Source organism: Aulonocara sp. 'chitande type north' Nkhata Bay, linkage group LG19 (genome assembly GCF_057382095.1).
Source record: "Aulonocara sp. 'chitande type north' Nkhata Bay isolate Kocher_YH1m ecotype deep benthic linkage group LG19, A_spYH_male_GT1.1, whole genome shotgun sequence".
Classification (NCBI taxonomy): Eukaryota; Metazoa; Chordata; class Actinopteri; order Cichliformes; family Cichlidae; genus Aulonocara; species Aulonocara sp. 'chitande type north' Nkhata Bay.
In genome coordinates this window covers 18733637-18758543 of record NC_141362.1, presented here as the reverse complement: position 1 = coordinate 18758543, position 24907 = coordinate 18733637, and the positions used below count along the sequence as shown (strand labels likewise).

The 24907-nt window shown below is 40.9% G+C and overlaps 1 protein-coding gene across 4 annotated transcripts in view; it reads right to left on the bottom strand.

The window, feature by feature from the left end:
* The window catches only part of pacs2 (phosphofurin acidic cluster sorting protein 2), a 63630-nt gene that overhangs the window by 38349 nt on the left and 374 nt on the right, over positions 1–24907 (bottom strand). The window lies entirely within an intron of this gene.

The window sequence follows — 24907 nt, the reverse complement described above, 5'->3', positions numbered from 1 at the left end:
AAAAAACATCCACTCAAACCACTCAACAAGTCAATCTGCAGTCTAACAGGTAACAAAAGGAGCTTGTTTGGACTGAATAATCATGTTTAAGTGTATAAGAACCTCAGCAATGGACAGCTGTATGTTATTTGCAGGGAAAAAATGTAAACGGTGAACAAATCTGTGCAAAGAGTATTAATAAAGTAAAAACTTATGGGAAAAAAAACTATTTTTATGTTTTATTTTCTTTGAGTAGGTCGCAGATACTGTTCAGAACTTTTATCGACAGACTTTCGAGGTGCAGCTGTGGGGTGGAGGGCTTCAGATTTGGTGGTCTCAGCACCTCGTCTCTACTTTTTCGCTTAATCGAGTCATGGCCTCCAGCTCACACTGGAGCTCCGAGTCTGTGGTTGTGATTCTCAGCTGGGAAAAAAGTGGAGTGTCCACTCTGGGTCAGGATTCCCACGCTTGCTCATGAGTTGAGCGTGAGACTGAGGAATGAACTGGTCCACCGTTGGCAGTGTTGCGCACGCTCTAACAATCTTTTGTGATAAAGAGCTGAACGTGAAAGGTGGCGATTTGCCGGCCAATTTACATCCCTACCTTCACCTGGTCATGAACTCTGGATAATGACCAAAAGAGTGAGATCACAGATACAAACAAACAGATACAAGCTTCCTTTAAATGGGGTCTGGGTTCCCCCTTAGCGACAAGGAGAAGAGTTCGGAAATCTGACAAGGAATGCCTCCTGTTTGTTTCAGCCATGTCCTACCGGGAAGAGGTCCTGGGGAAGACCCAGAAATTGCTGGAGTGATTACATCTCTCGTACTTAGCTGGAGGAGGTGACCCAGGAGAGGTAAGTCTGGGCCTTTCTGCTTAAACCTCTTGCCTCTGTGACCCAGATCTGGATGAGCAGCAGCAAATGGATTGAAGATGGATTCTCTGAATCCCTCGTCCGTATATTTTTTGATTTTTAACACATTTTGAGTCATTTTAAACTTTTATATGAAGTGGGTTAGAGATTTGAGTTGCTGACAAGTCGAACCTAAACCTTCATTAAAGTTATAGTTACAGTCTTTAATCTTAAGTGGTCCCACCTGCTTACAAAGTTGTTGTGAATGAGCTAATGTTTCTTCCAGCATCTTACAGAAAGAAAATCAATCCTTTATTATTAGCCACACATCTGTGAGAAAATGGCAGACTTCATAAGATGCAATCCTTTTTTAAATGCCTGTGTGCCTGAAATAAACATTTAGGGTGCGATTGTAATTGCTGCTTGTTCATCTCCCCAACAGCACGACTGGTCTGTTCACACATCTGCGTCTCCTCTCCGATGAGGCGAGGCGGCCACTTCATCACATCCTTTCAAAAGTTAAGCGTTAGATTTGACGAGGATGCGTCTCGCACCTGTCACACTCTGAAGTCAGACATGCAGCGGCTGATTGGTGGGTTACTGTCACTGAGGGCACTGGGATTATACATACTGCAGCATATGGTACATGCACAATACAGTGTAAATACTGAAAGCAGATCTGTTAGCGTGCTGTGAAATCAAAGAGAGAAGAAGCAGCAGCGGTCACAGGGGACACAGTGTCCTGCCTGTCTGCCAGGCTCACAACGAAATCTGAGACACATACGTCGCAGAGGAATACTGCATTCCAGCTATTTAGATTCCCTCTGTACACACACACACAGTTGGGTTTGGTGTCATCCTACTGTAAACATGCCACGCACAAGCTTCTATAACACCACAGGCATCACCCCCCCCACTCCCAACCCCCGCATGCCTCACCCGCCTCTGTAGTCAGAAGCTGAAGCTGGTAAACAAGACTGGATGATTTGGATTTTCTAGACATTTCTGGTTGGTGAGCATTACAGACAGGAAAGATGAGTGAGAGTGGTGGATTTATGACAGGAATGATCGACCACGCTTGAAGTTGTTGTGTGTATTCCCCCCCCAAAGAAAAACCCCCCACAAAATATCAAAAACTTTTGTTTATTCTCATCTAAACAGTGTTACGTGCAAAGACTCAGATTATTGACTTAACAACTGACTTAGCAAAAATATAATTTCAAAAAAGATGCTTTCGGTTTAAAGTACAATATTTGGAATATTTCTGCCTACCTCAGGTTTAAGTCAATGCTAAGAACTGAAAGTTCAATATCCATCCTTCATTCAAAAAAAAGAACAAACCTCCCTCCAACCATTTCTCATCACTACCAGCGAAGCTCTTATTGTGAAGTCATTTTAATTATAAATTAGTTGCAGCAGGTAGGTTCAGCTTTTCTGGCGTTTACATGTTGTAGCTGTTTACTGCCACCAGGGGGCAGTGTCACAGACAACTGGACTGTGGGCTACTCTTGCTTCCCTGTTGTTGGTCTATCAGCCAACCACAAAGAAGAGCTAAATTATTATGTACAAAGAGCTGAAGTGAAACAGAGAATTGAAAACAATCTCCAAAGCGGTGTCATCTGAGCTTCTCGTGTATTCTTTATGATTTTCATATAAATCTCCATACGATCAGACTCAGTTGGCCAGTTCACTGACCAGTCTATGAGTAAGGCTTTAGCAATAAATTTCACAGCAAGTACCCTCAATTCCCAGCAACCATTCACAACCAGTCGGGGAATACTGATTCTTCCCTCCACGACCACCAGTTGCCAAATGGTTGCAGACTGGTCTTTACCCCTGTGTAACTGGGACCTTATTCACTTGATCTTCTTCTTCAGATTTGACAGTTTCTTTCTCTATAATAAAGTTCACCACTATGGAAGCATGACATGAGTCATGTTTCAGGTTATGGACGACTGTATGTAAACTCTGACCTTTGTTAATTGCCATGTTAGTGTCTGTCTGCTGTTTCCCCTCAAAGATGAATCAGCTCCAGTTTTTAAATCACCCAAAGCAGCTGTGAGACCGAATGCTTAATTTGTAAAAGCTATAAACCAATTCAAGTCCAGAAAGAGAGTGGTTCAGACTGATGATCAGGCAATTTCTTCTTGTTTTTCTTCTCTCCTGTTGGATAGTATTATCCTGATAGAGTGAGGCACATGGTGAGACGCCAGGAAGCCTTAGGATGGAGGGAGGGAGTCCTCAGCTGGATCAGTGCCCAGGCTGCCCCCTAAAACACTGCTTTTACATCTCTGAGCTTTACAAATGTGCATGAGGCTGCAATTTTGGGAGAGAGGCAGGATGAATTTATACTCAGCGAGACCAGAGAAAGGAGAGAGAGAGAGGGAGAAGGGGGGGAGAGTAAAGCTAGAAAAGAAAAGCTTTATAATGAGAGTGAAAGCACACCAAAGACAGAAAGAGAAGGAGGGCAGTGCTTGCACAGATGCAACAACTTATTTTAGATGGTGCAAAAACAGATTTGACAGCCAGATGCTCTTTCTCAGGGTTTTGGTTTCAAGCACTGACATCTGCCAGCCTATAACTCTCAATTACTGCACCTTCTTGAGGAAACTTAAAGCAGCAAGTCAAAAATAAAACTTTGCCAAGAAAAGGTTATTTTTCGCTCAGTCTGGGACTACTCTGGGATTTACTGCTAGGATAGCTTCTGTGGCACATGAGGCAGCGACAGGCGGTGAACTAAAGGCTGACCGCAGAACATAAAATACTATAAAGTTCGAAAACCTCCACTGACTCCTGTCCGTTATTAGCCTTGTTGAGTCCTTCTTCTTCTTTCAGCTGCTCCCTTTGGAGGTCACCATGCGGATCATCTTCCTCCACCTCACCCTATCCCTAGCATCCTCCTCCATCACGCCAACCCCCTGCACGTCCTTGTTGCATCCTTCAGTCAAACTATTTGTTCAGTAATTGTGAAAACAATGCATATATTCTAGGAAGTTACACTAAAAATCGAATATACACAAAACTAGATGTGCATACATGAAAACCTTGCACACTTTTGCATAAGTATTATCCATTGAAGAAGAGTGTGTTGCCCTGCAAGTGTGTGAGTTCATGGTTTCACTACCATTTGGTGATTAGTTTGGAAATAAGAGGCATCTTGGATGGGTGACAATGGCAGCCTGGTAGCGATCAAGATCGCGCAGCTTGTGTGACTGAGGTCTAAGGGAGATGAAGTGATCCACCATCCCAGAGAAGAGAGCCATGTAGTGGCTGATAAAGACTGTCAGATGGAGCTGAAGCTAAAGAGACAGAAGATCTAACGAACTATTCAAAGTCAGTGATTGTGTGTAGTCGACGACTATGTAAATTTTCTACCACAGGTCCAGTGGTTACCTAACTTCAGAAATAAAGCGCATACCAGCTTAAAATGAAATAAGTAAGTTATTATGTATTAAAAACTGCAAGTCCCTTTTAAAGTGTGTATTCGCTTTTAATGAGTGCACAAACAAGTTCTCACACAAACTGACATACAGCAAAGTTTCTGGCACATTGAGAAGCATCTGGCAGGTTGTTGGAGACACTAAAGCGAGTCTCACTGGACATGACAACCTTTTGGGTGCTTCAGGAATGAACTGGCAGTGACTAAACCCACAACATCATTAGTTCAGACATCAACCATCAACTGTACAAGCTTACAGCTGTCTCCGTTGACTACACATTCACTCAGAGAGTGTAATGTTAATCCCGGATGTCAGAATCAGAGCAGAGAGCAAACCCTGTGGGCTCCCACTCGGGCTCATAATAACATTTAGTCACGCTTAAATGTATACAGTAAAGCATGAAAACATCAGTGCAGTGATTTAAGAAAGTCACTAGTTTTCATGCAATGACAAATGGTTAGGAAAGAAAACATCCTCCATCCCCGCATGAAGATTGACAGCCGCAGTCGGAGAGATAAGAGGGTAATGGATGTTGTCAAAACTTATTAGTAGGATTGAGGAAACCCCCAGCTTGTGCTGTACTAGCATGCTGCAAAGATGCAGCCTGTCACTTGTGCTGTGGAACGACTTGTAAAAAGAAAGTTTCTTTCCAATGTTTGCATGCCTTCCCACCAAAGAAATATGGATTTCTTGTTTTACCCACAGAGTGCAAAGTGTCTTATTTTATTTGGTATTTAATTGACCACAGATACAATTTTCATGCACCATTGAGTCCTTTGCTTCTGTCATGACATCTAAGAAATGCCTGGGAACATCATGGCGCTGCGTCAGCACATTTTCAGTTTGTTAGCCTGTTGGGGAATTTGTCCTTTCGACTTCGCTTTTCAGTGACTGCTGACTTTGCTTATGGTTTGCATCTAAGACGCTCAGCTGTTTGCAAACACTTGCCTTTTTGCTCCATTTAGCTGTAGTAAAACTTGAAAAAGTGTGATGCAAACCCGAACGGAGTTTAGACTTCGCCTCAGTCGTCTGTTTATTATTCATGAGCAGCTTCAAATGCCTTTGAAGTAAAGTTTACACCAACACATTTCAAAAGGCCAGCTTTTACCCTGATGGCAAACGTTACTGGTTTCCAGTTTGTGTCCAAATTTCAGTGTTTGACTACTATTTCAATACCAGTCTGGACCAATGGTTACCACATGACAGAGCTCTTGGCCTGTGTGACTGAGGCCTAATCCAGTGAAGTCCCACAATAAATTCATATAGTGTATAAAGATAAAAATGAGTGCAGCAACAACTGAAATGATCAAAGTATCTGCCGACCAAGTAGGAGCTGAATCTTATCCACTGCAATGTTAGAGTACCTGATCAGGAGATACTAACACCCTCATTACAGAGTGTCACAGATACATATATGGAAGTTGTAAGTTTCTATACACAATAAAGGTCCAGAGTTTTGCCATGGTAGGCAGACCAAGTAGTCACACCACGCACGCTATAATCAATCTGCTGCGGTTCTTTGCCATTATTCAGGCGTGTGCCGGAGGCCCTCGAGCGCTCAGCTGCTCATGCAATATTCAGCTGCGGGGTTTACTGGCTGGCTAAGGAGAAGATGCAGTGAAGTGACAGAGCAAAGCCTAGTAGGTGTGTGGGTGTGTGCGCGTCTGTGTGTAAGTGTGTGTGTTGGTCATGAAGCTCAGGACAAACAGAGCTTAAAATAGATTTGACTTCAACCCTTCTGACAAGAGAAGACAGCTTTGACAACAAGAGTACAAGTCTGTGAATGAATGAGCGCTGAAGTGCACACGCACGCACACAAACACGCCAAGTTAAACATGTTGGCGATGAGTTAGTACAGAAGATGAACATCATCCTCATCTCTATCTGTTAAACATAAAACTAGCAGAGCCGGTCTAAGATCAGCCATGTTTTTAAGTATTCAGTAGTGACAGATGTGCAGGACACAAATGGAAACTGTGATCAGATCATTCCTCATACAAGCTGAACCCATACAGTCCACAACAAAAGCACACACGCATGTACTCATACACTCATACACATTCATCCCTTGTTTGAAGTCGCTCATGAATAATAAACAGACGACTGAGGCAAAGTCTAAACTCCATCCTGAACCTCCACGCCCTCCCTCCATATAAATCACGCTCGTATTTGCTCAGTGAATCTGTGTCAGTAGATCATTAAGCTTTGAAGGCCAGCGCATTCAGCTCCGCTCTGGCTTCTTCACACCTCCACTTCTGTCTGCACAACAGCATGCTTTTATCATGAAAGGTGGTGAGGAGGAAATGCTGGCTGAGGCTCTCCTCAACACTGCCAAACACAGGAATGCCATTACTTATTAGGTCGAGGAAAAAATAGCGAGAAAGAGCACTTCAGATTTTTATCTTTACATGGCAGTGGGGAAAAAACTGTATGCTAGGATTGTAGCTTGGTATTTCCTAATTGGCTCAAAGGGAGGACACGGCATAAAGGGAAGCCAGTAGGAGTGAATGGGTGCACATGAAAGATAAAGTAGAAAGAAAAACGAAAGCACGAAAACATAATTAAAGTAGTATTTCTGCATCTGGTTTGGACTAAATAAACTGGAGTTGTGTTAGTGATTGTGTGAGAGAGAATTTAAATTTTTAATTGCACAGCAGGGTAATAATGAGCACAAAAAGTAATTGCGCAAGCTTCAAAAGCGTAACTCCCTGCCGTGTAAACCGTAAAATTCATGTGAAAAATGGAACTGAAAGAGAAAAACAACAGTTAAGTCACAGCACTCACAGCTAAACCGAATTAGACTGAAATGAAAGCAAAACTACTTTAAAAACGAACCAAAGCAGCAGCAGCAGTCGCAAGCAGTTTAAATGCAGTTTCATTCATTTTATACATGAAATATGAAGAGAAGAGGAAGAAGGCGGATTTAATTTGGGGACTAGTTTATGCAGAAAAAGGGGGAAAAATGTAAAAGAGGAAGGAGAAAGAAGGCAACAGAGTGCTAAAGGTGACAGTCTCTGAGGATAGACACTCCCTTTTCTACTTAAAACTCTGGCTCTTCGCCTCCCCTTAGCCCTCCAGCTCGTGTCGTCCCAAAAGTCATTTTGACAGCTCAATAATTGACTGCTTATCTTTTATTAATAGAGAGATCCATTAGGCCACGAGGCCACGTCGGCGCTTCACTGTGTGTGTGCTCCGAGACAAAGCACCGCCGGCCTTCACACGAGACACCTCTTTCTTATTGTCTCATATTCTGGCATCTGCTCAACGCTTCACTGTAACACGGCCTCTTAATTAGCCTCACGCACAACAGAGGAGTCTTCACCGTCACTGTGGTGGTACATGTTAGACAGTGCAGAAGCAAGGCTATCATCACAGAAGCAGGAGGGAATGAATGGGTTCATTTCATTTCCTGAAACGTCTCTTTTGAGGTTAAAAAAAAAAAAGAGCTGTAATCATATTTTGCAAAGGCTGCAGAGACTGAGGCAGGTTTGTGTATTCTTCAAAGGGGCTGTAGATATCAAACATATTCCTTCAGCAAAGTAAAGCCTGTGCCTCATTATCTCGAGATAACAAATTCGAGGTTTGCCAACACTCACGCTTGATTGCTTCACTGACGTTGTCCCAGTTCAAGCTGAAAGAAGGAGCAGAGACAAAGGGAGAGACGGCCATCGATCAAAGAGCAAACTCAATCACTCGTGAAGGCTGAAAGTCGACATTTAAGGAGGTGTGATGGGGGACAAAAGAAACAAAGATGTGCTTTTATTACATTTTATGTGTATATTGAGACAATTAAATGGGAATGACTGCGTCAATGACACAGTTATGCCTGCAATCATGCACAAACAATTCTTGCACTGTCCAAAGCAATACTAGCATCAGTGTGAGCACTGTATTAATAAACTCTTGAGACATTCTATATTTGTTTGGATTTAACAAGTCTAAGCTGAAATCACCTCAAACAAGCATGACCGTTTGGTTTGATTTAGGTTTTAAATCATTTTAAATCAAACATCAGTGAGAAACCCCGGGGTGTGATCATTGAACATGTTAGGGGTCATCCTCTGGAGAACACGAATATCTTGAAAAAGCTTCACAGAAATCCTTCCACTGGTTTTTGAGATTTTTCATCCTGGATTGACAGACGCTGCCACCCTGACATACACACCATTTCTAAAACAGAACAGCAAAAATGGATCCTTACTAGGTGTAACCTCAAACGCATGATGCTATGAAACACTAAATGAGACTGACATGGAAGTTCAAAGTTGTAGTAACAGCCTCCTCGAATAAATAATGCATTACTTTCTATCAAAAAAGGCTTTGGATGCACATTAACTAGCTTCCCAACTGACCAGCAACAGCCAATAGTTGCACTGTAAATTTGTGAACTTAGAAGACAGTATTGAGCAGGCTAACCTTCCCTGCACCATGAAGTAAAAAAGCCCCACAAAGTAATCAATAGCAGTCTCCCTCCCTATCTCCCAGTCTGTGTACACTGGACGTCAGGCTGATGGTGGTTTATGGCTTTTAGTACCTGCAGACACCAGAGCTGTTGAATGAAATCACAGTAAACCAGCGGGGAGAGGTTCATGCTCCCATAAAAGCATGGGAGAAAAGGTGCACTGAAACAAGAGCACACATTTAGCCATCAAGCTGGCCAGAAGACGTTTTTGGACAAAAGGAGGATCAGATATAGTGCGCAATAAATAGCTTTAATATAAATTTCAATATATCGCTCTTGAAAAACAGCCGCTGTGTAATACTCACTGTTGACTGCTCTTTTGTTATATATCATCAGACTTTCATTATGACAACGCAAGCAGCGGGCTCCAGAGAAGTCTGACGGAGAGTGAAAATCCCAGGAAACTCCAAAGTCAGACGATGTTTCGTAATTAATTTGCTCGACTCTTCTTTACAATGTTATTTCAGTTCATTGAGGTTTGCAGGCATCTATTTGTGCACAGCTGTCTCTACAGCATTTCAGTCAGATTGAAGTCTGGACTCAAAACACCTTGATTTTTTTGAAATTTTTCAGTCATTCTGTTGTAGATTTGCACTTGGGATCATTGTCCTGTTGCATGACCCAGTTTTGGCCAAGCTGTAGCTGTCGGACAGATGGCCTCACATTACACTCTAGAACACGTTGGTATACAGAAGAGTTCATCGTCGACTCAATGACTGCGAGGTTCCCAGATTCTCTGGCTGCAAAACAAGCCCAAATCATCAACCCTCCACCACTGTGTTTGACAGCTGGTATGAGGTGTTAGTGCTGCATTGGTTTTCTCAAAACATGTTGTGTGTTAGGGCCAAACATTACTTTGGTCTAGTCTGTCCAAGAGGACTTTGTTCCAGGTGTCATGTGGTTTGTTCAGAAGCAACTTTCCAAACCTAAGCTGTGCTGCCATGTTTTTCTTGTTGGTGTGTTTTTGTGTTTTTGTTTTTTTTAAAGAGGCGATCCTTCAACACAATACACACTTCTTTAATCTTTTTCTAATTATACTGTCATTAACTTTAACATTCAATATGCTAACTGAAGCCTGTAGAGTCTGAGATCCTGTTTTTATTGCAGTTTCTCTAAGCATCACACAGAAATAGCACACTATAACAGTGTGTTGCCTAATGAAGGGCCAGACAGACAGAAACGGCCCAATAATCAAATTTTCTCACATCTGCTATCTACCCCACGATATCCTCTACCATGAAATTTGATGGTCGAGTGAGAAAACACTGACCTATTAGAGCTATATTCACAATGTTAAAAAAAAAATCTATAATAAATGTGCTCCATTAAATATGCAGGACAGGAAAATTTGAATTCTATGTTTTACATCAGCTCAGAGTCTGAATGACCTAGAAACAATTAAAAGCACGATGGATACGAAAACCGATTTATCTCCAGGGAGATGTGTCTGCTTTGTAAGGAAGAGTGTCTGGGGGAAAAAATGTGTATGTATAAAAGGATAAAGTATTAACACACTGTTTGCTGCTACAACTACACATGTTTCTTTTCCAAATATTTATTTATAAGTGACTTATGTATGTATGTATGTATATATATGTATATATTGTACTATTCTTAGTTAGCGTATTGTCTGTCTTGTCTTAATGTTGGTTTAAAATGGAGCACTGTAACAAAAAATAATTTCCCCCAGGGATCAATAAAGTATTCTGATTCTGATTCTGATTCTGATATATAGGTTCTGAGTTGGCTTTGAGGTACAGAACAGCAGACAAACATGAAGCAGGCAGCCCAAAGCAAAGTCTTTGTTTCATGTTTTGCAGCCAAAGTGCAGAGAAACTGATGCACTAAAGAATAAAATGATCTGTGGCCTCTGGGAGCAGGAAAAAAAAAGATTTGTATGCAGCAACGTGCTGCACACACTCCTCTTATGATGCCAGCTTTCTGGACACCCACTTTAATCATCTCTAGGCTGTCAAATCCTGGTATTTACAGCATGTCTGAGACCAGTGTCCATATCCAGGACTTTTCAAAACAAGATGATCTCGTGAAGTCATTTTAATCCACACGAAACTTTCAGCTGCCACACTACCGCAAAACATTTGCATATGCTGTGTGAGTCTGGCCTGTGGGCTTATCTCTGATATGAAAATTTCGATTTTGGTACACTGAGACAACATATATTGCACAAGATTGTTGTCAGAGTCTCTGCTAGTCCAGAAGGATGAAGAAAAAGCAACTTTAAAAACAATCTGGCTGCTCACATTCAGCCACAGGAGCATTAGTGAGATCCATCACTGATGTCTGGCAGCAATGCCTGGCTCCCACTTGTCCAATTCCTCCCAAAGGTGTTGGATGTGTTTGAGGTCTGGAATCTGTACAGGCTAGTTAACGTCTTGCACAACAGGAAAAAGATCTCTTTAAGTACTTGGCTTTGCACAAACAGGAATGGCAATGCAGGAAGAGGGAAAAAATCACAAATTTTTAGTTTTTGCAAAATATGACTGAGAATGATTCACTCAATCATTTTTAAAAAGCCTCAGATCTTGCCAGAACTTTCATTTCACCATGCTGGGGTTAAAAATCCAATCTAAAGATGCATTAAACAAACAGCAGACACTTCAGATTCCACTGCAGCCAGTCTGAAGTGTCCAACATAATGATTTTCATACCAGTCGAGAGTTTGGGAGCTCTTTCGCCTGTGTAATTATGGAGCAAATTAACTGCGCAGTCACAACAGAGAAGGCACATTTGCTGTATTCACCATGTTCTTCAGCTGAAGGGCGCTTTCGTGCAGATCTCATATTGTTGCTCTGACAGGTTTCTGCATTATAGGGGAGCTGAAAATGGACGAGCAGGGCGCTCTGTGCAATTATATGAATGTTTTTTGACTGAAGTGGCTGAAAGGGTCACACTGTGGCCACCTGGACCTCTGACTGTTTTAGTCAAATGGCCCGTGAGAGTGTATGAACTGCACGCGAGTGTGCGTTTTGTGGCTAAAGTGGATGTTGAACGTAACGCAGTATGTTCAGAACGCCATTTGAAAATGGATACTCCAAATAAAATAACTTCTGGATATAAATGAGAACGAAAGACTGCTTCATTTACAGAAAAAAAATCCAGCAAACATCAAAAAGAATTCATCTTATTAAAGCACAGAATGCACAAATTTAGTAATGATAAGAAATAGAAGTCTTCCTTTAGGGAAGCTCCTCCCTGCAGTAGCTGATAATAGCAGATGCACAACAGATCTCATGAATTCAGATGGCCAAATGTTCCAGTCAACATTTTAAAAGCATGCTTCACCCTTCTTCTCACCCTCTCATAAAGTCCTGTATTTTTTTGAAGAAGAATCAAAAGCTGCAGAGTATTTTGTAGTAAACTAAAAATAGATATTTCAGAGTTGGCCGATAGTAAAAAAAAAAAAAAAAAAAAAAAAGTACTTTAAAATCACACACAAGGAATAAAAGTATAACATATAACAACTTAAACAAAAGACTATCTGTATACAAATGTTTCAGCTGCTTTTTAACAGACTCCGTGGAGTCTGTACAACATAAAGGCTGTCTGAAAAGCCCGATCCTCGCCAGGAAAGCAGCAACCTTTGAGCCAATGACGCAAGAGCTCAGGAAGAAGAACGAGGCTTCAGCAGGTCAGAAACATACTGGGAGGCTCGACCACGTAGGGCTCTAAAAGTTAAAACTAACATTTTAAAATGAATTCTAATAATTAACTGTCAACAAACGAAGAATAGCCAAAATATGTGAAGTAAAAAGCCCGTTAAAGGAGTTTGAATGAGAAAAGGTAAAAGCATGAGCAAGTTCATTTTCAAAGCTAGGAAACCTCTGGAATCCGTGCTAAGTGCTATTAACTCAAGCTCAGTGCAACTGTAGTTTTCTGTAACGCTTAAGACAGCTTGTGTTGCATCTAAATGTAGAGAAATTTTAAATGATAGAGGAAAATGGCAACTGAAGCCCACTGGGATCCAGTACTTTTATCTGGATATAAGTAGTCATCAAAATAAACAACCAGTGGTGCAAACTGTGCAGTGGATCACTGGAGAAGGTTAGCATCAAAATCTGCGAATCATTTAAAAAATTACCTTAAAAACTGACTTTATATTATTTGACAGCAGTTCTCATTCCTGCAGCCAATTATTTAGCAAGTTTTAAAACTTTTTTGCAATATAGTCACTTTTTTCTTCAATTTTCTGATTTTCCAAGACAGGAAAGCTATGAGTAAGACCTGCATTAAATGGCCTCGGGGTGGATTTGAACCTTATGGCATATGTGTCATCTGGTGTACCCGGTGAGCTAAACAGTCATCTCCGTTTCATTTTTATAGGTCACCCTCTGCACCATTTTTTTGGACAATCGGCTCTACATTTGTGACTTGCTTCAGCTTCACGGAGGCTCAGCTGCCTTTTGTCAGAGCACAATATTTCCTTTATGGGGTCACACATCACACGGTAACCCATTTCAAAGAACGAGCCTGTCTGAGCTGTAAGAGAAGCTTTTAATGTCGTCTGTCTGCTCAAACAAAAATGGATTAAAGAGGTGAAGCGCTATTTAACAGTCAGGTCAGAGACTAAAAATCCTCTCCTTCTGGACAAAACAAAGCTTTTTTTTAAAAAAAATATCATAGCAGACTTGATGAATAATTTGAATCACTGATCTCCGTTGTTAAAATCCCCACAACTTTATTGACCATCCGTACTGGAGCAGATTAACAGGGCTGCGCTGTCGAAGCTTGCTCAGCGTCCAGGAGGTCAAAAAGGTTATGTTCACAGGCTTGTCAAGCTACGCTTTACTTTTGACTGGCAGTGATAATGAACGTTCATTTCTACAGTTATCCAGGGACACATGAGAGGTTTTAGCTGCTAGTGCCAACCTCAGGATTTTCACCGTGTCCATCTGTCCAGCCATCAGGGAGGAGCTCGGTGGAAACACGAACGAGGTCATATGACTCAACCACCCAGGAGTGAGATGCCAGATGTGGCATAGCAGCTTTCCTAATTACTACAATATGTAAAACCTTCTAAGCTGTCCTCACGGCTGCAAGTTTTCCAGAGAAACCTGACCTACATTTCTCCTGCATGCTCTGAATTCAGAAAAAAAAGTTCTTTAAGTCTCTGTGAAGGGAGAACCGAAATAGCAACTGCTTCTCACGCCAAGTGCTGCAGGAGCCACGCTCACAATACAGCCTACAGGGTCCTCCTGCAAAACCGCAAGAATGAAAGGGCGCGCTCATGAGAGACCGCACAAAAATGCAGGGAAGGAAGGCACGAGGCACATATGACATTAATGATCAACAAACAACGTCAGATTTACCTGCTGCCAAAAGGTAACGCGACACAAACACTGCTGCTAAGGAAATCAGTGATTAATGTATTACGAGGATTTCCCTGGAAGCCACTGTTTGGACACACAAATCAAAAACCACACAGCTACACTGGAAATAAGGTCGTAGTAAGAAACAATAAGTCCGTTCAGCACAGAAATTCACTTTTCTGCAGGATAAAAAAAAACCGAAAACAAAAAACACTAGCATGAAAACGAGGGAACAAATCAAGTAAATCAAAGCTAGGTGCTCGATGAATACTAATGCCGCAAAGAAGCCAAAGTGTAAATATAAAACTTCTTCAGACAGACACTAGCGAGGCAGAAAATTTACTTTAAGCCTGAGACATCGATTCTTGTTGTTAATTTTCTGTACATTTTTGTGACAGTAATGATTAAATCTGCATTTCTGTTGTCTCGTTAACCAAACTTTATCACCCTGATTAGAGGAAATAGACTAATCAATATTTTTCCTCTGGGCTACAAAGACATCTTGAATCAGAGCGGGACGAGCTGAAATCTCATCTACATCTAGCACAAATTTTTGACATGTCTCTCGCTCTATTTTCAGCCTGTTAACCTCTTTTTTTATTCCTGCATTACACATAAAAAAATAATACTGGAACATGGGATAAAGTAAACAGGCCCCATGGTGGCCTGTGTAATCACGGAGCTATTTCAATAATTTGAGCCACATTTGGAAATAAGGTCACCTCCAGCAATCACAGAAAATCCAGTTTTACACAGTGATGTTCTTTAGAAATGGAACTCATCTATTAGCAGAATTGTGGATTTGGGTGCAGAAACGAAGCGGGCATTGTTGTAACAGAATGGAGCATTATCACACTTACATAACAGGGTATGAAAGTAATGAGCGCTGCGTAACAATGTTACCTTTTCAACAGAATTAATCAACTCAAGGCCCGGAAACAAGCGTCTTATAGGCTTAAAAACTATGCAAAGGCTAATGAAGACAAGGAGAAACTCTGCAAAAGCAAATGAAGCTACAGGAAACTGTTAGTTTAACCAAAGTACAAGAGCTTTAGTATTGTGAGCCACCCCAATTCTATACATTTTGTTGGGAAAATGGGAAATGGGTGCAGGAACAGATCTTCAGGCTTCCCGAGCCCTTTAAAATCTCTTCTTTGGAAGTCGCTGTCTTTTGTTCTATTCACTGTCAAGATGATCCCACACTGACTCAGTAATGTTGAAGTTCGGACTCTATCACTCTTGTGATAATTATCAAGCTGAAAAATGAAGCTGTTGCCAATCAGGCACTTCTCAGATGGTATTGCACGGTGGATCAAAATCTATTGGGATCTTTCTGCATTTATAATTTCATGAATTTTGACACAACTGGCTGAAATGTAGCCCGAAACTATGAGATAGCATCCACTGTATTTTGCAGATTACTGATGTTGAGTCCAGTTCTTGCGTAATTTGGCATACTTCAGCCCTGCTCATATGTTGTAAACAACTTTTTTTTTAGGCCTGTCACTTCTTCTTTTATTCTCCACTGGTCCAGTTTCCTTAAATATTTTAGGACAAACAATGAAGAAAGATTTCAAGTATTCCTCTATTAACTCTTTGAGAATAATTTTTTTGGTGCAAAAATACTTTCTGTGATATGTTTCATAGATTCAGTAACAAAGCGCCAGAAGATATGTTTAAAACTGCTAACTTTGTCTGTTATGTGTAAAAACAACACTGGGTTCATCTGTTGAGTCAGATGCATTTTTTAAGCTTGACTCATAGGCCAGTGTTAAGTGGTTCAACAGCAAACAAAAACATTCCTCTGAAAATGGTCAGGTACAATGATCGGACTGAAAATGGGTGAAAAAGCAGCCAGACTCTGAAAGACCTTCAGAAAACCTGCAGAACTATTGCTCAAGACCACCTTAAAAATGACAAGAAAGTCTGGCTCCTTGCAAGAAAATATAAAGTACTGTAAAAGTTCAAGAAGTTTAAAAAAATTTATTTACACCTTCAAGAAATATGAAAAAAGTCATTTATGGCTGTTCTCAATATAAAATCCACAAAGTCCACACTTACAGGAGAAAAGCCTCGTGTTACTAAAGATCAAGCACACACAACTTCAACCACAACACACTAGTTCCCAAAGGGGATATTGAACACACAGTCCACTACTTTAACAAACACTACTTCTAATCGCTTCTCACTTCCTTTCACAACATTAACCACATGTTGCAGGGCAATATTTCCCACCAGCAACAAGCTCCTCCTCCATCCTATCTAGGTTATCACTGCGGTGGGTGTTGCTGACACCATCATAGGATTTCAGAAATGAATGATGAGGGCGCTCACCTCACCGTCACCTACTCTGAAAAGAAAACTTTTGCGAAAGTTGCAAAAGATCAGTCTTTCAAATGATAAAAATGCCACATTCAGATACATTTATCAGTCTGTGTGGAAATCAGTAGTAGACGTAACATTTCCTGTGCCAGTTTTGCTGATATTGTCTTATTAAGACATTTTTATTATGTGTTGGGTTCAGCAGGACACCGTTTAGTCTTTAGACATCTTATTTAGACTAAAAGACCCGCTAAAGACAACGCTGTGTCCCTGGACTGAAGATTTCAAGAACATAGATGGCGGCGATGGTTGGTTTACATTTGTTTCATTGGGGCTCGCATTTTCTTGCAAGAAGAGCCCAAGAATTGTAGAAGAAATGTATTTTTCCATGTTCTGTTTCCCGGTTAGCATGAAATTCATTTGTGGTGCATATGTTAATGCGACATCAGTGCTGTGGGTGCATGCAGCATATTATAGCAGTTTTTTTCTCCTGAACTGTCTTTCATTTTTGAGCTACCCTACCAACCTGGGTTACATTGGGCCATTTACAGTAATTTGATGTTTATGTCTGCACTTTATCATCTTTCTTCTGCAGGCCTTGACATTTAACTTGTTCTTTAACACAGGCTTGTTCTTCCACCATCTAGATTCAATGTAAGCAATCCCATATTGTGCAAACAGAACCTATACAGGCTGCCATGCAGCATTTTTTTCATGCTTGTAATCTCATTCTGCAGGAAAGCAAAACAGATATTATCAACGCAGGTTCATAGAAATCTAATATTGTCTGGGGAAATAAAAGAGGAGCACAAAAAGCAGGCAGTCAAGCATGGAGCTGGGCGCTGAGGCATGAGTGAAGTCAGCTGTAGGCAAAATTGATCGGCCTGCAGAGTCACAAAGCATTTCAAATGTGTGTTTGGAGGGTGTGTGTGTGTGTTGCAGTGAGGAGACAACTGCCCTTTCCTGTCCTGCCCTGTCTGTCCTACAGGATGCTCTGCATCAGCAAGATTCAGGGGGGATCTCTTACATAAGACCTTCTAAGTTAACATTCAAAGAGCATGGTAGGAGAATGACTCTACAAAGGTGTCTGTTTAAAGTGTGGAAATCATCAGAGCATTTGGGGCTCTGTGTATGGCAGTGTCAGTCCACTGGCGCTCCACATCTTTGCTTTTAAGATCCTTTAGCAGTAGAATCTGCTGCACATCAGTATTGCTGCACTTCTGTCTTCTTTGTTCCCTCAGGGCAGCTTCTCAGCCCTCAAACACAGCTCCTCTCTTTAATCCAGCCAACCAGTGCTACCAGCACAAGCTTTCCCAAACCTGCTCCCCAGCTTCCCATAACACTGCAATAAATACAGTTTCTAATTCCTGCCTCCTTTTCTGTGCCTGTGCGCCTGGCATAAACATAATCAACCAACTGCCAAGAAATTTAGTTCATGGTTTGCACAGGTCTGCCTGGCACCCATCCGCAGCTAGAGATTGTGTATTCCCCAAACAGTTTGGCAAATGTCTGCAGGAGGCTGCCTGCTGATGCTAGGTGAAACTAGATGTAAAGAGGTATGCGATGCTGCGCTGAGCAGCACCTGGTGATTGCTTTCATCACTAATAGACATTTTAAAAGTTGTACGGTTTAAAATGTTGATTTCTACAGTGAGGTACAGTAAGACTTTTATTTTGAAGGTGAACTTATGTCAAGTCTGTCAATTGTGTTGTTTAACTGCCGTTCTGTGGTTCAGTTAGCAAATATTTGCAAGCAAGTCGACATCTCCTGTGCAAACTATGGGTGACAGCAGCAATCTGCAAGTGACCATCGCAACCCAGAGATGATTCGTAGTGTAAAACCCTTTATGTGACTAATTTGTATCCAGTGACATCCAGTGATCTCCATACTTTCCCTAGCAACGAGTCTCTGGGGCTGCGTGACTGAGACCTAATCTACAACCACCACTAGGGTGAGATTTTGCTATTTTTTCTTTTAATGAAATGTCTCAATGACTGTTCACACTTTTGCCATGAAATTGGTTCATTCATGGTCCCAAGAGGATATATGAATGTATATACATCTTCTGAACATCTGGCATTTTATATATCACCACAAGAAACTTAAACCCTCTGACTTAACAAATAAAAAATGGCAACACTTGCAGGAAAGAAGGGACAAATGTGCTCCCAGATGATGAAACCTACTTTTTGTTGAAATGTTTTGAAGTTGTTATAATAAGAAAAAAATTCCAGTTGTTACCCTCAGAATAAAAACCATTTGCTAACCTCTGCTATTGATTTTATCACTCTTGCATGCAAAGCTAGGATGGTAAACACTATACTTGCTGGAGATCCGCACGCAAGCATTGTTATTCTAGGCACGTTATCATTTAGCTCAAAAAACTTCCTAAGCACAGCTTCACAGGGCTTCTGGCATAGTTGCAGCCTCTTAGCCTTGTTAAAACTCACAAACATTGGTACAGAACAAGCACCGAGTGCAGGACAACAAGAACAACAAAGGGAACAAAAAACAATGAGAGGCTTTAACTACCCCTCATTCATCCTACTCTAAATTCCCGCAGTGTGACCATCCCAGGCAGCCAGGGGACAAAAGAGCAAGTGTCTCGCTGCTGCTCAAAGCGACATCTCAGCAGTCTCGCCTCCAACAGGCCCAAATATGACTGCCTACTGGCTCCAGCTGCCATTCGAGGGCCCGTTCAATCCCTGCTCTGTCTCTGAGATTGGCCCCGTCTCTTGTAGCACTTAGCCACACGCCTGTGGGCTGATGTGCAGAAATGCAGCTGATGCCCACTTCAAAAATACCAAAATGAAACACAGCTCCTTGCCCTTGGCTCTTAAGAGCAGATGTAGCATCAGCAGCTGATTGATTTTACATGCATGATAGGGGTCTTAAGAGGCTCTTAGAAGACACAAGCATCTTTAGGAACAAGTGTGCAATTATAGCACAGCGTTCAGATGCCCTGAGCAATGAAACAGCGCATTTGGTGCTCATTCAAATGCCTCTCACGATGAGGTGACAGGACTTACCACTACATTTCACATTCAGAGTTGGGATCACTTAAGGAGGATGCTGAGAATATAAGAGGAGCCTTCATTGTACCTATCATGTTCTTTGCTTCCTTTCTTAGCATTATTAGTAAGCACGGATCAGAGCCTCATAACCACTTAGTGCTACCTCATAAAAACTGCGGCCACTTTTAGATCTCACATCTGGATTTTCACAACCCACCAACCTCTACGTTATGTGTTTAAGGCCCCCTACCTCTCCTGAGGTAGGTGATTATGAAGTATCTCAGCGTGGAGAGGCACGTGTCCTGAAGTGACTCTAGGAAACGTGAGATCAGTGCCGAGGCAGCACTTCTATAAGCCTCCCAGGCTAATAGCCTTTGGGCTTCAGAGACCTCCGAGCCACTGCGAGCAGTATTTGTGGAAGGATGAGGAAGGTACAGGATAAAATGATAAAAATCAGGAGAAGAGCACATATGCTAGTTCAAATTAAAAATGCTGCTTGGTCCCATGTTACTAACAGTAGCTTGGCTGATTTTTAGAAATGTAATGAACCCATGTGAGGTAAAGGGATGCCAGGATCTGATTAGCACTGTATACAAGTTTACTAATTTAAATCCTCATTCTGGCAACAGAACAGTATAATGAGTACAGCTCTGTGGAACCATGTTACCGACTCTCTTCACACCAAACCTGATTTCCCCATAAAAAATTAAACTCTGGCTCCTGAGGACTAAAAAGGAGATGTGTTTACAATTTAAAAAAATCACTTTTCATGCTAAGTACTCTTCCCTTCATACTACCTCTGTCTCGCATAGAGAATCCACTAACTTGTCATGGTCGCTGCTGACAAGAACTGCACTGTTTTTCTTATTACAATGCATAAGCTGAAGGCTTGCTTGTACAACTGCAAAAATTAGGATGACAGATGGCAGTTAATAAAACTTAACATGCATTCAGTTTTTATTGAGAGCTCACATTTTTGAGAAAGGAAGCAAATATGATAACAATTAGATTTCAGTCGTTTACCATAGACTGTATGTAAAAGATGTACACAGCTACCATCATCCACTAGTTTGCAGAGTTGCTCTTAACATTTTAGCTATCGACAAAAATATTTCTCAATTTTTGTCACGAACTGGCAGATACTAAGGTAAAGACCCTACAGCATTAGAGAAAAAAAAAACCCTCTAAATTTGATGATTCTCTAATAAGAGCTCTTTGAGAAGGTGGGAAGGAAAAACTCCCTTCTAAACAGGAATAGACCTCCGGGAGGGCTCGGGGAGGGGCAGTCACCTGGTTAGGAGTGGAAAATAGAAGATACAATGCTTGTAAGGGAATTTTTTAGAACAACCTGATAATAATGAATTAAATAGCCACACTAGAAGCAATTAATACATTAGCTAGAATCAAATAAAAGCAAGCAATCTTAAATAGTTGTTTAATGTGCATGGTGAAGGATATATCCTGATTAGAAATGACTGAAAGTTTCCTCACAGCGCTGTAAGTAAGTATCTGGTTAGACATAATGTTGCAAAGATTTTTAGTTGTGTCTATAGTAGGAAATTGGCAGTCATCAGAGGCTTTATAGCTTTAACTGAGCTAATTTATTTTGGTCTTTCAACCTCATAGATAAATATAAATGGGTATCATCTGCATAGCAGTGAATGATGAACTCTAGACCCTGACTGATTTGTCAAACATAAGGTGCCCATGCCCTAAAGCATACAATTTACAAAATGAGCATTAACACATTTCATGATCTGAAGCTACCGCTGAAGATTATTACATTTAATGCGAATGTATTTACTGGTCTTTTCTCAATCAGACTTCTTTTTGTAAGTGGAAAAAAAAAAAAGACCTCCTGCTGACCATTAGGGGAAAGAAACGCAGGTTTAAAGGTCTTCTGCATTTCCCGATCCATCTTTTATATACAGTCTATGTTTTGGAATAATAGAAACAACCAAGTTCATTTTTCACACTATTTATCCAAAGCTAAATTTTTAATTATCATAACCATGAATTATACTACATGAAAAGAAAACTGAAAGAAGAGCCTCTCCATTGTTTCAGCAAAAAACAACTAAATACTAAAAGAAGTAGATAGTAGTGCAGGCAGTGAGGCGTTCAGTTTATTTAGTTCCCGTGTGAGACTGACAGAGGAAGACAGTTGATTTGACACCTGGTTAACAAGCTGAGTTCCTCCTGTCTAAACTCTGACAGACAGCAGTCAATAGAGAGCTACAGCCTTTAAAGGTCTTGAATTCACTTCACACTAGCAGGCGAGTTGCTGCAGTGTCTGAGCCCACGAACACATTAAGCGAAGTAAATCCACTCTGTAAAGCAGCTTCATACGCCAGCCCACGCTGCTCTTGTTGCTGACAGACGTGCAGGGTCGGTGCAGATTGAACCCGGGACTTTTTAGTTACAGGAACCTTTTTATCCACTTGTCCACTCAGCTGAATAACATCTCGACTATGCTATTCCTGGAAATGAATTAGTTTTATTTCAGCTAAAAGCCATGCAATTTAATGCCCACTGAAGGTATTAACTTAAGAGGATAGATCGAGGCTGAAGAGAGAGAGTTTTAAAAAAAGTAAATAAACACACAAACATACTCCTCCATATTCTGTATCAGTTGCAGCGTTTTCCCTCTTCTCTGCAGCCTGACAGATGCTGACCGAAGTCTGACAGCAGGATTTTGTCTGTGTTGCATCCAAGTGCTGAATAGTTACCGTATTTTAATCTGATATACGACCATTAAAAAAAAAGATTTCTTTTCTGACCTCCTCTAATGAGGTTTTGGCTCTGATTTTATGGGGGGAAAAATACAACTTTATTTGATTATATGCCTGTAAACATAGATTTATTTACAGTTATACTCGTACTGAAATGCCTCATATCTGTTTTTAATTCAAAAAAATATCTAACCACATTACATGCTTGTGCTGATAGTTACAACATTAAATATCGGAAGAGATCAGGTTTAAAGGATAGTTTGTAGAACTGCTGACCAAGGTTTTATACCAAGGCTGTGGTTTAATTCAATGCCACTTCATAATCAGACCGACTATTTTGTGCGATAACCCAGCGTTTGAGCTCAAGGTCTGACACTCAGAATTATTATTCTCAAACTGAACATTTGCATTAGGCTTTCAAACACAGAGTTATAGCAAAACGAAAGTAAACCCTCTTTCAATTATAAGGTTTTATGCATAACGCCACAGTGAACAATCAACTGCTCCTTAGCTGGTCTTAAAATTAGGTAACTACAAGCCAAGATGAATGACAACACATGACATATTACACACTGTGTCTATTGAAACAGCATCTGAAAAACTAACAAAACTAAGTACACCCCATGATTCAGTAGCTTGTTGACTCACTTTTAGCAGCAGCAACTTCAAGTAATCAGTTTCCTGTCTGACTTTATCAATTTCTCTAATCATTGTGGGGGATTTTTGCCCACTATTTTTATGTCATTTCAGTTCATTGAGGTTTGTGGGCATTTGTTTATGAACAGCTTTTGTAACGGCCCATCAAAACAATTCAGTCATTCTGTTGCAGATTTGCTGCTGTGCTTGGGATCGTTGTCCTGTTGCATGAAATTTTGCCCAAGCTGTAGCTGTTGGATAGATGGACTCACATTTGACTCCAGTATACTTTAATATACATCTGAGTTCATGGTTGATTCAGTGACTGTAAGGTCCCAAAGTCCTCTGGGAGCAAAACAAGCCCAAATCATCAACCCTCCACCACCGTGCTTGGTGTGATGTGCTTCTGCTGATGTTTCCCTTCTCTTTTCACTATAACCAGTCATAACTACTTTGGCCTAATTTGTCTTTTGGACGCTGCTGCCAAAGTCTTGTGGTTTGTTCTTTTTAGAAATGCTTTCTCCTGGAAATTTGTACCGTTAATAAGTTTAACATTTAACATAGTAACTAACTTCTTTTTTGTTGGGGTGAATTTGCTGGGATGCCCGTCCAAACGTCTTGTTTTCCACTTGTGAATAATCTTTCTCATTGTAGAATGATGGACTTCAAATCGTTTGGAAATGGCCTTTTAAACAACTTCCTGTCCATCAATCTGTCCACCCAGATTGATGAACAGGAAAGATTGGTTCAGTGGTGATGTAAATTCTCTTTTAAACCACACCTGAATGCTCCAGACCACCAAAACTTTAGCTTTTATAAAGGAGCTCACGTTTACTGATGATCAGTTACTCAAGTGCATGAGTCAAGCTGATAAATAAAAGCATGATAGGTCATGCGTTTCTGTTCACCTGAAGTTGTATTTACCAAATATTAAGACCTGTTAAGGGCCAGGATATTTTTGTTATGTCCTGATATGTTAGACATTAAAACTGTACTTTCTTTTTACCATGACTATATATGGAAAAGCCTAACAGACAAATATATTCAGAGGAGGAGGAAATCTCATATATTCCTGTATTTACTATAGCCTTAATTATATACCCATGTTCATTTGAATAATGAATGAACCGTTTACGCTACTGTAATTAACTCCAGCATCAGAAAAGTGAAAATTTGCTGGTTTTTTTCTCCCTTTTGAATCACCGTATAATTAGACATTGTTGGGTTTTAGGAGCGCAGTCCAGTAAAACCACAGTGACACTCCAGCTGAGAACAACTACACAAACACTGCTCTGTTCTGTTTGCAACCTGAGGGCAAGGCATAAGTTTAAAAGAACCAAACACACCTACACAGAGCTTTTTTTGTTTTGAGTATTGAAAAACAAATAGGCAACAAAGGAAAATTAAAATTGCTTGTTGCTTTTTCAGCAGCTGCACACACAAATTTAAAGAGAAGTTACAGAAATGACATTTTGAAGTTTCTTGGCTGTTTTTTGTTTTTTACAGTATGTTTACATAGTGGGAGATATGAGGCAGTAAACTAAAAACAATGCCAAAGCCTCCAGAGACTTTGAGATATTATTGTCTGTGAAGGTATTAAACTATACTTTCTGGCAGAAGACAATCAATAGTGAAAATTGTTGTGAGCTGCTCTCCTATCATGGGTGAAATGTTACCAGTGCTGAGATGAGGAACACTAGAAATCATAGAAATGCACCCAAATCGGGGCAACCTTGGAATGCACACTGCATTTAAGTCTCCTCGAGGGTGGAGGATGGGGGGGGGGGGGGGCTCACAAGAACCCAATGAACCCACTGGGTCTCCATGATGCATGAAGCGGGGCACAGTGATCTGGCACGGGGCTGGTTACCTTTCATTCTTCTGCAGAACACACACCTTCACGGTGGGATGTAACCTTGCACTGAACGTGTTTGTTTTTGTAGCCTACCAACAAGGCACAGTTTACCCTCCCTTTGCAATATTTACATTCAAACAGTGCTGCAGATGGATGGAGGATCCCGGTGCAGGGCCTGCCTGCATGGGCATCCACTTGGCATGATGATACAGCTAGCTGGTGCAAGCGTAACGTTAGCCAACTGACAACTGACAGCTTGCGCGTATGGCACGGTGCAAGCGTCGCAT